Raw genomic sequence first — 13,161 nt, 5'->3', positions numbered from 1 at the left:
TCTTATAGACCTTCCAGGTAACCCACCGCTTATAGACCTTCCAGGTAACCCACTGCTTATAGACCTTCCAGGTAACCCACCGCTTATAGACCTTCCAGGTAACCCACCGCTTATAGACCTTCCAGGTAACCCACCGCTTATAGACCTTCCAGGTAACCCACCGCTTATAGACCTTCCAGGTAACCCACCGCTTATAGACCTTCCAGGTAACCCACCGCTTATAGACCTTCCAGGTAACCCACCGCTTATAGACCTTCCAGGTAACCCACCGCTTATAGACCTTCCAGGTAACCCACCGCTTATAGACCTTCCAGGTAACCCACCGCTTATAGACCTTCCAGGTAACCCACCGCTTAGACTGACCTTCCAGGTAACCCACCGCTTAGACTGACCTTCCAGGTAACCCACCGCTTATAGACTGACCTTCCAGGTAACCCACCGCTTATAGACTGACCTTCCAGGTAACCCACCGCGTATAGACCTTCCAGGTAACCCACCGCGTATAGACCTTCCAGGTAACCCACCGCTTATAGACCTTCCAGGTAACCCACCGCTTATAGACCTCCAGGTAACCCACCGCTTATAGACCTTCCAGGTAACCCACCGCTTATAGACCTTCCAGGTAACCCACCGCTTATAGACCTTCCAGGTAACCCACCGCTTATAGACCTTCCAGGTAACCCACCGCTTATAGACCTTCCAGGTAACCCACCGCTTATAGACCTTCCAGGTAACCCACCGCTTATAGACCTTCCAGGTAACCCACCGCTTATAGACCTTCCAGGTAACCCACCGCTTATAGACTGACCTTCCAGGTAACCCACCGCTTATAGACTGACCTTCCAGGTAACCCACCGCTTATAGACTGACCTTCCAGGTAACCCACCGCTTATAGACTGACCTTCCAGGTAACCCACCGCTTATAGACTGACCTTCCAGGTAACCCACCGCTTATAGACTGACCTTCCAGGTAACCCACCGCTTATAGACTGACCTTCCAGGTAACCCACCGCTTATAGACTGACCTTCCAGGTAACCCACCGCTTATAGACTGACCTTCCAGGTAACCCACCGCTTATAGACTGACCTTCCAGGTAACCCACCGCTTATAGACTGACCTTCCAGGTAACCCACCGCTTATAGACTGACCTTCCAGGTAACCCACCGCTTAGACTGACCTTCCAGGTAACCCACCGCTTATAGACTGACCTTCCAGGTAACCCACCGCTTATAGACTGACCTTCCAGGTAACCCACCGCTTATAGACCTTCCAGGTAACCCACCTCTTATAGACTGACCTTTCAGGTAACCCACCTCTTATAGACTGACCTTTCAGGTAACCCACCTCTTATAGACTGACCTTTCAGGTAACCCACCTCTTATAGACTGACCTTTCAGGTAACCCACCTCTTATAGACCTTCCAGGTAACCCACCGCTTATAGACCTTCCAGGTAACCCACCTCTTATAGACCTTCCAGGTAACCCACCGCTTATAGACCTTCCAGGTAACCTACCGCTTATAGACCTTCCAGGTAACCCACCGCTTATAGACCTTCCAGGTAACCCACCGCTTATAGACCTTCCAGGTAACCCACCGCGTATAGACTGACCTTCCAGGTAACCCACCTCTTATAGACCTTCCAGGTAACCCACCGCTTATAGACCTTCCAGGTAACCCACCGCTTATAGACCTTCCAGGTAACCCACCGCTTATAGACCTTCCAGGTAACCCACCGCGTATAGACCTTCCAGGTAACCCACCGCTTATAGACCTTCCAGGTAACCCACCGCTTATAGACCTTCCAGGTAACCCACCTCTTATAGACCTTCCAGGTAACCCACCTCTTATAGACCTTCCAGGTAACCCACCTCTTATAGACCTGCTGGTGGAACAGTTCCGTACTCACAGCTCAGTCTGATACACTGGGTTCAAATAGAAGCAATGCGCTTACCTTCACTCATTTCATGTGTCTTTATTTAGCCAGGCTGGTCCACTCAGTAACACGTGCCACTGTTTCCCAGTGGTTCAAATGGAAGGACCTTTGTGTACTAGTAGAAAGAAGACCATAGTTGATGTATAGAATCACTCCATTCAGACTCTGGAGTTTTTCCTGCTTAGGTCATGTGGTCAGGAAACTCCTAGCTGTATGAATTCAGTAGAGTCTCAATGGACGAGGAGGGAGAGAGTTAAAGATGCTGCTGGTGTACAGTGGCAAGAGCAAGTATGTGAACCCTTTGGAATGACCTGTATTTCTGCAGTCATTCATCATCACATTTTATCTGATCTTCAACAATAGACAGTCTGCTTAAACTAATAACACACAATTATAGGTTTTCATGTCTTATTGAACCCACTGTGTAAACATTCACAGTGCAGGGTGGGAAAAGTATGTGAACCCTTGGATTTAATAACTGGTTGACCCTCCTTTGGCAGCAATAACCTCAACCAAGCGTTTTCTGTCGTTGCGGATCAGACCTGCACAATGGTCAGGAGGAATTTTGGACCATTCCTCTTTACGAAACTGTTTCAGTTCAGCAATGTTCTTGGGATGTCTGGTGTGAACTGCTCTCTTGAGGTCATGCCACAGCATCTCAATCAGGTTGAGGTCAGGACTCTGACTGGGTCGCTCCAGAAGGCGTATTTTCTTCTGTTGAAGCCATTCTGTTGTCGATTTACTTCTGTGTTTTGGGTCATTATCCTGTTGCATCACCCAACTTCTGTTGAGCTTCAATTGGCGGACAGAGAGCCTAACATTCTCCTGCAAAATGTCTTGATAAATTGGGAATGCATTTTTCTGTCGATGATAGCAAGCTGTCCAGACCCTGAGGCAGCAAAGCAGCTCCAAACCATGATGCTCCCTCCACCATACTTTACAGTTGGGATGAGGTTTTGATGTTGGTGTGCTGGGCCTTTTTTCTTCACACATAGTGTTTTCTGTTCCTTCCTTCCAAACAACTCAACCTTAGTTTCATCTGTCCACAGAATATTTTGCCCGTAGCGCTGTGGAACATCCAGGTGCTCTTTTGCGAACTTGTGACGTGCAGCAATGTTTTTTTTGGGCAGCAGTGGATTCTTCCGTGGTGTCCTCCCATAAACACCGTTCTTGTTTAGTGTTTTATGTATTGTAGACTCATCAACAGAGATGTTAGCATGTTCCAGAGATTTCTGTAAGTCTTTAGCTGACACTCTAGGATTCTTCATAACCTCATTGAGCATTCTGCGCTGTGCTCTTGCAGTCAACTTCGCAGGACAGCCACTCCTAGGGAGAGTAGCAACAGTGCTGAACTTTCTCCATTTATAGACAATTTGTCTTACCGTGGACTGATGAACATCAAGGCTTTTAGAGATACTTTTGTAACCCTTTCCAGCTTTATGCAAGTCAACAATTCTTAATCTGGGGTCTTCTGAGATCTATTTTGTTCGAGGCATGGTTCACATCAGGCAATGCTTCTTGTGAATAGCAAACTCAAATTGTGTGAGTGTTTTTTATAGGACAGGGCAGCTCTAACCAACATCTCCAATCTTGTCTCATTGATTGGACTCCAGGTTAGCTGACTCCTGACTCCAATTAGCTTTTGGAGAGGTCATTAGCCTTGGGGTTCACATACTTTTTCCAACCTACATTGTGAATGCTTAAATTATGTATTCAATATAGACAAGAAAAGTACAATAATTTGTGTTTTATTAGTTTAAGCGCACTGTGTTTTGTCTATTGTTGTGACTTGGATGAAGATCAGATCAAATTTTATGACCAATTTATGCAGAAATCCAGGTCTTTCCAAAAGGTTCATACTTTTTCTTGCTACTGAAAGTCCCTCCATTTTCCATGTGAATAAAACCTCTAATTAAAATAGAACAGTGAGAGATGACTGTAGAGTTGTGTGTTGCTAAGGTGCTACACGACCTCCATGTAACTCATTATCACTCTGTCGTGTGTGTGTGTGTGTGTGTGTGTGTGTGTGTGTGTGTGTGTGTGTGTGTTCACAGCTGCTGGAGCTGACAGAGAACTACACGCCAGAGGTGTCTGAGTATAAAGTAAGTAAAAATAGTTGAAAGACTCACTGTTTTCTCTCCCCTCGGTGTCTGGTATAACTTGAGGAGAAAGAGCTGTCTGAACACGGTTAGGAACTGTTTCCTCTCCTCAGTGTCTGGTATAACTTGAGGAGAAAGAGCTGTCTGAACACAGGAACTGTTTCCTCTCCTCAGTGTCTGGTATAACTTGAGGAGAAAGAGCTGTCTGAACACGGTTAGGAACTGTTTCCTCTCCTCAGTGTCTGGTATAACTTGAGGAGAAAGAGCTGTCTGAACACAGGAACTGTTTCCTCTCCTCAGTGTCTGGTATAACTTGAGGAGAAAGAGCTGTTGAACACGGTTAGGAACTGTTTCCTCAGTGTCTGGTATAACTTGAGGAGAAAGAGCTGTTGAACACGGTTAGGAACTGTTTCCTCTCCTCAGTGTCTGGTATAACTAGAGGAGAAAGAGCTGTCTGAACACAGTTAGGAACTGTTTCCTCTCCTCAGTGTCTGGTATAACTTGAGGAGAAAGAGCTGTCTGAACACAGTTAGGAACTGTTTCCTCTCCTCAGTGTCTGGTATAACTTGAGGAGAAAGAGCTGTCTGAACACGGTTAGGAACTGTTTCCTCAGTGTCTGGTATAACTTGAGGAGAAAGAGCTGTCTGGACACGGTTAGGAACTGTTTCCTCTCCTCAGTGTCTGGTATAACTTGAGGAGAAAGAGCTGTCTGAACACGGTTAGGAACTGTTTCCTCCTCAGTGTCTGGTATAACTTGAGGAGAAAGAGCTGTCTGAACACGGTTAAGAACTGTTTCCTCCTCAGTGTCTGGTATAACTTGAGGAGAAAGAGCTGTCTGAACACGGTTAGGAACTGTTTCCTCTCCTCAGTGTCTGGTATAACCTGAGGAGAAAGAGCTGTCTGAACACAGGAACTGTTTCCTCTCCTCAGTGTCTGGTATAACTTGAGGAGAAAGAGCTGTCTGAACACGGTTAGGAACTGTTTCCTCTCCTCAGTGTCTGGTATAACTTGAGGAGAAAGAGCTGTCTGAACACAGGAACTGTTTCCTCTCCTCAGTGTCTGGTATAACTTGAGGAGAAAGAGCTGTCTGAACACGGTTAGGAACTGTTTCCTCTCCTCAGTGTCTGGTATAACTTGAGGAGAAAGAGCTGTCTGAACACAGGAACTGTTTCCTCTCCTCAGTGTCTGGTATAACTTGAGGAGAAAGAGCTGTCTGAACACGGTTAGGAACTGTTTCCTCTCCTCAGTGTCTGGTATAACTTGAGGAGAAAGAGCTGTCTGAACACAGGAACTGTTTCCTCTCCTCAGTGTCTGGTATAACTTGAGGAGAAAGAGCTGTCTGAACACGGTTAGGAACTGTTTCCTCTGTGTCTGGTATAACTTGAGGAGAAAGAGCTGTCTGAACACTGTTAGGAACTGTTTCCTCTCCTCAGTGTCTGGTATAACTTGAGGAGAAAGAGCTGTCTGAACACAGTTAGGAACTGTTTCCTCTCCTCAGTGTCTGGTATAACTAGAGGAGAAAGAGCTGTCTGAACACAGGAACTGTTTCCTCTCCTCAGTGTCTGGTATAACTAGAGGAGAAAGAGCTGTCTGAACACGGTTAGGAACTGTTTTCTCTCCCCTCGGTGTCTGGTATAACTTGAGGAGAAAGAGCTGTCTGAACACGGTTAGGAACTGTTTCCTCTCCTCAGTGTCTGGTATAACTTGAGGAGAAAGAGCTGTCTGAACACGGTTAGGAACTGTTTTCTCTCCCCTCGGTGTCTGGTATAACTTGAGGAGAAAGAGCTGTCTGAACACGGTTAGGAACTGTTTCCTCTGTGTCTGGTATAACTTGAGGAGAAAGAGCTGTCTGGACACGGTTAGGAACTGTTTCCTCTCCTCAGTGTCTGGTATAACTTGAGGAGAAAGAGCTGTCTGAACACGGTTAGGAACTGTTTCCTCTCCTCAGTGTCTGGTATAACTTGAGGAGAAAGAGCTGTCTGAACACGGTTAGGAACTGTTTCCTCTGTGTCTGGTATAACTTGAGGAGAAAGAGCTGTCTGAACACGGTTAGGAACTGTTTCCTCTCTTTCAGTGTCTGGTATAACTTGAGGAGAAAGAGCTGTCTGAACACGGTTAGGAACTGTTTCCTCTCTTTCAGTGTCTGGTATAACTTGAGGAGAAAGAGCTGTCTGAACACAGGAACTGTTTCCTCTCCTCAGTGTCTGGTATAACTTGAGGAGAAAGAGCTGTCTGAACACAGGAACTGTTTCCTCTCCTCAGTGTCTGGTATAACTAGAGGAGAAAGAGCTGTCTGAACACGGTTAGGAACTGTTTCCTCTCCTCAGTGTCTGGTATAACTTGAGGAGAAAGAGCTGTCTGAACACGGTTAGGAACTGTTTCCTCTCCTCAGTGTCTGGTATAACTTGAGGAGAAAGAGCTGTCTGAACACGGTTAGTAACTGTTTCCTCTCCTCAGTGTCCGGTATAACTAGAGGAGAAAGAGCTGTCTGAACACGGTTAGGAACTGTTTCCTCTCCTCAGTGTCTGGTATAACTAGAGGAGAAAGAGCTGTCTGAACACGGTTAGGAAATGCTTCCTCTAACAGTATGTGGACGGCACTTTTTTTTCTCAAGTTATGCTCTGAACTCGGACTAAATACATGTGGTAAGAAATGTTTATATCACAGGTGTCAAACTCATTCCACGGAGGGCCGAGTGTCTGCGGGTTTTCGCTCCTCCGTTGTACTTGATTGATGAATTAACATCACTAATTAGTTAGGAACTCCCCACACCTGGTTGTCTAGGGCTTTATTGAAAGGAAAAACCAAAAACCTGCAGACACTAGGCCCTCCGTGGAATGAGTTTGACACCCCTGGTTTATATGCTGCGTATTAAAAAAATTATAAGCTGTTTCATTTGGGTAATGTTCTTTCTCACTGTGTGTGTCTCCCTGTTTTATCAGGAGGGGAAAATCATTCATTTTGACCACAGCACCAAACAGATTGAGCTAGAACTGCTCTCTGCTTATCAAGGTAAGGCCAAACAGATGGCTTCTCTCTGCTCATCAAGGTAGGATGAAGATCCATCACTTAACAGTTGAAATGAATGGGGGGGGAAATGAAGGAAATAACTGTTGAATGGCGATTCTCCACCCTTCTCCCAAAGTGTGCACTGGCACAACTTCCTGTCATTGGATTGGTGTGATGATTGGCTGGAGTGAGCTTCCATTGTTAAATCCACGATGAGAAGTGTTCCAGTGCACTCTGGGAGAACGGTGGAGAATCGGGACTCGGGCGATGTTTCCCTCAGCCATCTGAAGGCACATGGCACTACCTTACCAAGATAGACCACCCTAACATGTGTGTCTGCCCCTCAGCCCCGGTGGAGCCGGGGAAGTTTGACCTGGTCTATCAGAACGCTGACGGGTCAGAGAGTGTGGAGTACGCCGTGTCCCGGGGCTCCAGGGTAAGACATAAATACTGTTACTGTACAGCGTTATTTGAGACCCTGTCTACATGCAGTAATCCTGCAGTACAATTGAACTGCAGCACATTCGTCATCATTTCGACTTCATTTCTACAATAGTGTATTATCAGATTGTATGTCAGGGTCAGGGTCTGGTGTAACACTCTGTATGTCAGGGTCAGGGTCTGGTGTAACACTCTGGGGGGGGGGGGGGGTAGCTTAACCTTTGAATGTTGTTCTGGTTCCATTGACCACCCTCTCTTCACTAAGCAGGCCTCTTCTCACTCTGTACTGTCTGTGTGACACTGTTTGGATGAGCTAACCCCCCTCTATTGTCCCTGACTGCATTTTAACCCCGTCACCCACATGTTGAGGGGGAAGCTGTTAACCCCCCTCTCTATTGTCCCTGACTGCATTTTAACCCCGTCACCCACATGTTGAGGGGGAAGCTGTTCATTGTCCAATGAATGTCCCTTATAATCGTTTAGTTGAAAGAGAAAACCGTTGTGGTACTTTAAACCCGGCATAATGGGGGTTAAATATTTTCCAATAAAACCGCTGTATGTGCAGAATTCGGAATGTTGTGGTTTTCCGGTTACCACGGGGATGTGTTTGTGTTGTCACTCCCATTAGAATTGAATAGAATCCTTTTTCAGTGTCTTTCTCTCTCTGCAGGTGACTGAACGTTGGGACTCACTGCTGGAACCCAGGCTAGTTGTTGGGAATTTGAGCTGAGGAACAAGATGGACGTTTTTGGTCGACTTGGCCCAGGCATTTCTAAAACACTGGGCCACACCCCCCCCCCCCCTCCCCCTTGAGTTCCCCAGTATTGGCCAAATTATAATAATTTGGCACACAACCCTAATTTTGACTGGGTTAAAGATGGACCAGCCCAAATCTGGCATTATCCGGATCTGCCCCATGGCCAGTCCGTTTCTGGTTGGGAGGATGGACTGGGGCTTGTTCTGACACCCCCATAGACGGTTTACCCTGGACCCAGATGAAGCTGGAGATGTTCCATTGACTATGATTTTGTTTAGTTCAGGAGTAGAGCCTTAATCTGGGTCTGGGAAACCAGCCTTACTGTCAACATGTGGTTGACTCTACAGTCTCTCTGATGAAGAGCTGTATACGGGTAGATATTTTACCTTACCAAACCCCTTATCCCAGCCTTACCCCTTTTATATTACCCTGCTCCTCCCTACACTGGGGGTTTCAGCCTTAGGCCAGGCTTTTGTTCCAGCCCAACACAACAACACAAATCTGGTCAATTCCACTTCAAATCAGCTAATTCAGGATAACATTTTTATGAAGATTTGTTAAATTCAATAGTTTTGAGTTTCAGTTTATTTCCTCAGTAAAACAAGAGTTAAAATGAAATTGACCAGGACCTTGGATTCAGCGACTCAAAGTCTGGATTAAAGCTATTGATTAGTTTTAGTTGTGGGTGTGATGAGCACCATTTTAATGACCCACTCAAACCTTCTAATGTTGTATTGTGGAAGAGGGGGTACAGGGTAGGTTGGGTAACTACCGTCAAATATGTTATTTCATCTTTGGTCTTGACTTGACACATTGATATAACTGTGAATGTCCCATCTTTACTGTTTTTTTTTTTTTTTTTACTTGTTTGTAAGATAATAAAGTTTGATATCCTATGATTGGATATGTGGGGTTTCTTAAACAATGCTATAGTTTCAGTAGTTATTAAGAAGAGCATCCACACCAGAGGTCAGGACAATTTAATGGAATGTAAGTAGCTATTCAGGGTAACCATGGAGCTGGGGCTTGTACAAGGAAAATACATACTTTGGCGATTGGGAAAACGTTTGTCATATTTAGTTCTGTTTTTACTTTTAAATATCACCATTGATTTACAGTAATGATTAACTTCCAATTGTCTATTCAATAGTCCTATGGTTGGAAAACAACCAACGAGCTAGATGGTGTCACAATAACATCAAATTGTATCTTATTCAATATCATAAATTAAAAACACCTGACACTGTAAAAACACGCTCATGGGCAGATGTTTACGTAAGTCCATTTTTTTCCCCCCTTCACGATCGTCAATCGTAGCAATTTATCGTCTCTACCCACCGCGCGTCGATCAGTGGTCCTTCCCATTCCGTAACGGGATGCTGCTGATGTCACAGCACCAACCGAGCCAGTCAGCAACGGCACCAGCGGAGAACAGCAACCGGAATGATGGCGACTACAGAACGAATTCAAACAAAGTCCGTTCAATAACGACATTATCTGACAAACCGAAATCTAAGATGGAAGGAAACGTCTTCCCCGATCAAGAGCAGCTTCTCGGGTTCCTGAAAAAGCTGAAGGAGGTATTCGACGTGTGTGATGAGGATGCTGATGGTTACATTCGGGTCGAACATTTTGTGGATTTGGGGCTCCAGTTCGGGCAGGGTGACAGAGATGAGGTGAGTCTCCATCTGTCGGTTGACGACATCCACGGTTGCTTCTGATGATGATGATGAGAATTTAGAGGAGATTTGATCGAATAAAGCTCCTGTCTGTGCAAATGTTTTGAAATATGATAACATTATTAGGCCGTATGCGTGTACGTTAGTTTATTACAAATGTATTAATCGCCAAGGTTGATATGACACTGAGACAAACAGGTTGCCAGCCAGAACCGAATGTGATCTCGAGGTGACCGTTGGATTTATTTTCTGATGGATTATACGATTTGGTGTAATATCAAACCTGTCTGATAGGATCATTTAGTTGACATGGTTTAAATAGAACGATACATTCTCATTGACGTCAACACATCTGTACGCGCGCCAACCACAGGTAGGCGTGTTCGTCCAGGATATTCAGACATCGATAGGTCTATCATAATGGGTATGGTGAGTCAGACCTAATGGGAATATATATATATATATATATATTACGATTGTACCGGAGATCGTGTGTGTCTGTGTAAGTGTGGTTACATTTGCCAGGTTGCCATTAGGCTATTTTATCAATGCACTCATTCATTTCACATGAATGATAATTTCTCTATAATGAATTAGAAATTAAAAAATTATTATAGATTTGGAAAACTATTGGTGTCTGCTGTTTCGCTTGTCACTGTACAGTTTTGCCAATACACCTTTATAAAATTGTGAAGCTCACATTCAACCAACCGACATAAATACAAAAACATTGAATAGCCGTATTTTAGTATCATGTGGAAGCTTATTTAACCCTGTTACAATATCCTTATAACAGACAGGCAGGGTAGGTAGGCAGACAGACATGCATGCATACAGACAGACAGGCAGGAAGACAGGCAGGGCAGGAAGACAGACAGGCAGGACAGGAAGACGGGCAGGAATACAGACAGGCAGGGCAGGAAGACAGACAGCTGAGGTGCAGCCTAGTAAACTACCTTTCTCTGTCTCAGCAGGATATCACTAAATTACAGTTCCCTGCTTTTCTGATAAATGTTCTGTGTATCTTTCCTTCCTGAGACAAGATATCTATCTATCTACACTGTGTACAAAACATTAAGAACACCTGCTCTTTCCATTACATAGACTGACCAGGTGAATCCTATGATCCCTTATTGATGTCACTTGTTAAATCCACTTCAAATCAGAAAAAGGGTTCCAAAAGGGTTCTACGGCTGTCCAAAAGATAACCCTTTTTGTTCCAGGTAGAAAGGGTTCTACATGCTACCAAAAAGGGTTCTCCTATGGGTACAGTTGAAGAACCCTTTAAGGTTCTAGATAGCATTTTTTCCCTAAGAGTGTAGATGAACGGGAGGAGACAGTTAAAATATAGATTTTTAAGCCTTGAGGCAATTGGGCATGGATTGTGTATGTGTGCCATTCAGAAAGTGAATGGCAAGACAAAATATTTAAGTGCCTTTGAACTGGGTAGGGTAGTAGGTGCCAGGCGCACCGATTTGTGTCAAAAACTGCAACGCTGCTGTGTTCTTCACGCTCAACAGTTTCCTGTGTGTATCAAGAATGGTCCTCCACCCAAAGGACATCCAGACAACTTGACACCGCTGTCCCTCGAGAACAGCCTGAATCCTTCGGGGAATGGATTCTACAAGGTGTCGGAAATGTTTGTTCCTCAATTGGTATCAAGGGACCTAACGTGTGCCAGGAAAACATTACCCACACCTTTACACCACCACCACCAGCCTGTACTGTTGACACCAGGCCCCTTCACACCACCACCACCAGCCTGTACTGTTGACACCAGGCACCATTTCACCACCACCACCAGCCTGTACTGTTGACACCAGGCACCATTACACCACCACCACCAGCCTGTACTGTTGACACCAGGCACCATTACACCACCACCACCAGCCTGTACTGTTGACACCAGGCACCATTACACCACCGCCAGCAGCCTGTACTGTTGACACCAGGCACCATTACACCACCGCCAGCAGCCTGTACTGTTGACACCAGGCACCATTACACCACCACCACCAGCCTGTACTGTTGACACCAGGCACCATTACACCACCGCCAGCAGCCTGTACTGTTGACACCAGGCACCATTACACCACCACCACCAGCCTGTACTGTTGACACCAGGCACCATTACACCACCGCCAGCAGCCTGTACCAGGCAGGATGGAAAGGGAAAGGGGGATACCTAGTCAGTTGCACAACTGAATACATTCAACTGAAATGTCCATGAACTCATGCTGCTTACGCCAAATCCTGAACCGGGATTCGTTGGACCAGGCGATGTTTTCCCACTCCTCAAATGTTTTGGTGATCGCGTGCCCGCTGGAGCCGCTTCTTCCTGTTTGTAGCTGATAGGAGTGGAACCCGGGGTGGTCGTCTGCTGCAACAGCCCATCTGTGACAAAGATCGACGAGATGCTGTTCTGCACACCACTGTTGTGCTGCTCTGTTATTTGTCTGTTTGTGGCCCTCCTGTCAGCTTGCACCATTCTTGCCATTCTCCTTCTTCTCTCATCAACGAGCTGTTTTCTCCAGCAGGTCTGCTGCTGACTGGATGTTCTGTGTTGGTAGTTCCATTCTGGATAAACCCTAGACACTGTTGTGTGTGAAAATCCCAGGAGGGCAGATGTTTCTGAGATACTGAGTCGCTTAGGTCACTGGTTTCGCCCATTCTAACTTTCAATAGAACAGTAACTGAATGTCTTGATGCCTGTCTGCCTGCTTTATACAGCACGGCCACGGGACTCACTGTCTGTAGGAGCAATCCATTTTCATGAACGGGTGGTGTACCTAATAAACTGTCTGGTGTATGTAAATCTGTCTCTCCCTCGCTCTCTGTGTCTGTCTGCCTGTATCTATCTATATGTCTGTCTGTGTGTCTGTCTACTGAATCTCACATACAGTAAATCTCAGATGTAATCCAATCTCCAGGTTATGATGGCTCCAACTGTGAGGCTAATAGGTTTGTGTAGTCTTGATGCTAACGAGGAACATTTAACGCAGGGTAAACACACATCCAATGTTTTTCACATTTCCGTCCCAGATGCCAAGATGAGTAGGCCTAACATTTCTCTCTGTGTAGAGGGCCTGTGTGTGATGTCTACTTTCCAGATTCCACTAGTATGGAGTGTAGTCGGCTGTACACAGGATTTGTCAAATAGATGTTGTATTCCCAATATACCCTACAGAGGCAGCTCAGTGCATCAGCACAGTAATATACCCTACAGAGGCAGCTCAGTGCA

At 45.5% G+C, this 13,161-nt stretch overlaps 1 long non-coding RNA gene across 1 annotated transcript; it reads left to right on the top strand.

Moving 5' to 3' along the window:
* The first annotated feature begins 1,365 nt into the window (after positions 1 to 1,365).
* LOC129833715 (uncharacterized) lies at positions 1,366 to 9,167 on the top strand. The gene is made up of 4 exons (XR_008756097.1): positions 1,366 to 4,037; positions 6,977 to 7,046; positions 7,391 to 7,479; positions 8,155 to 9,167. It is a non-coding gene; the product is annotated as an uncharacterized LOC129833715 (long non-coding RNA).
* The last annotated feature ends 3,994 nt before the right edge of the window (positions 9,168 to 13,161 follow it).

This window comes from Salvelinus fontinalis, chromosome 34, assembly GCF_029448725.1.
Source record: "Salvelinus fontinalis isolate EN_2023a chromosome 34, ASM2944872v1, whole genome shotgun sequence".
Taxonomy (NCBI): Eukaryota; Metazoa; Chordata; class Actinopteri; order Salmoniformes; family Salmonidae; genus Salvelinus; species Salvelinus fontinalis.
The sequence above is the reverse complement of the archived record's forward strand: the minus strand, read 5'-3'. Positions and strand labels throughout refer to the sequence as shown.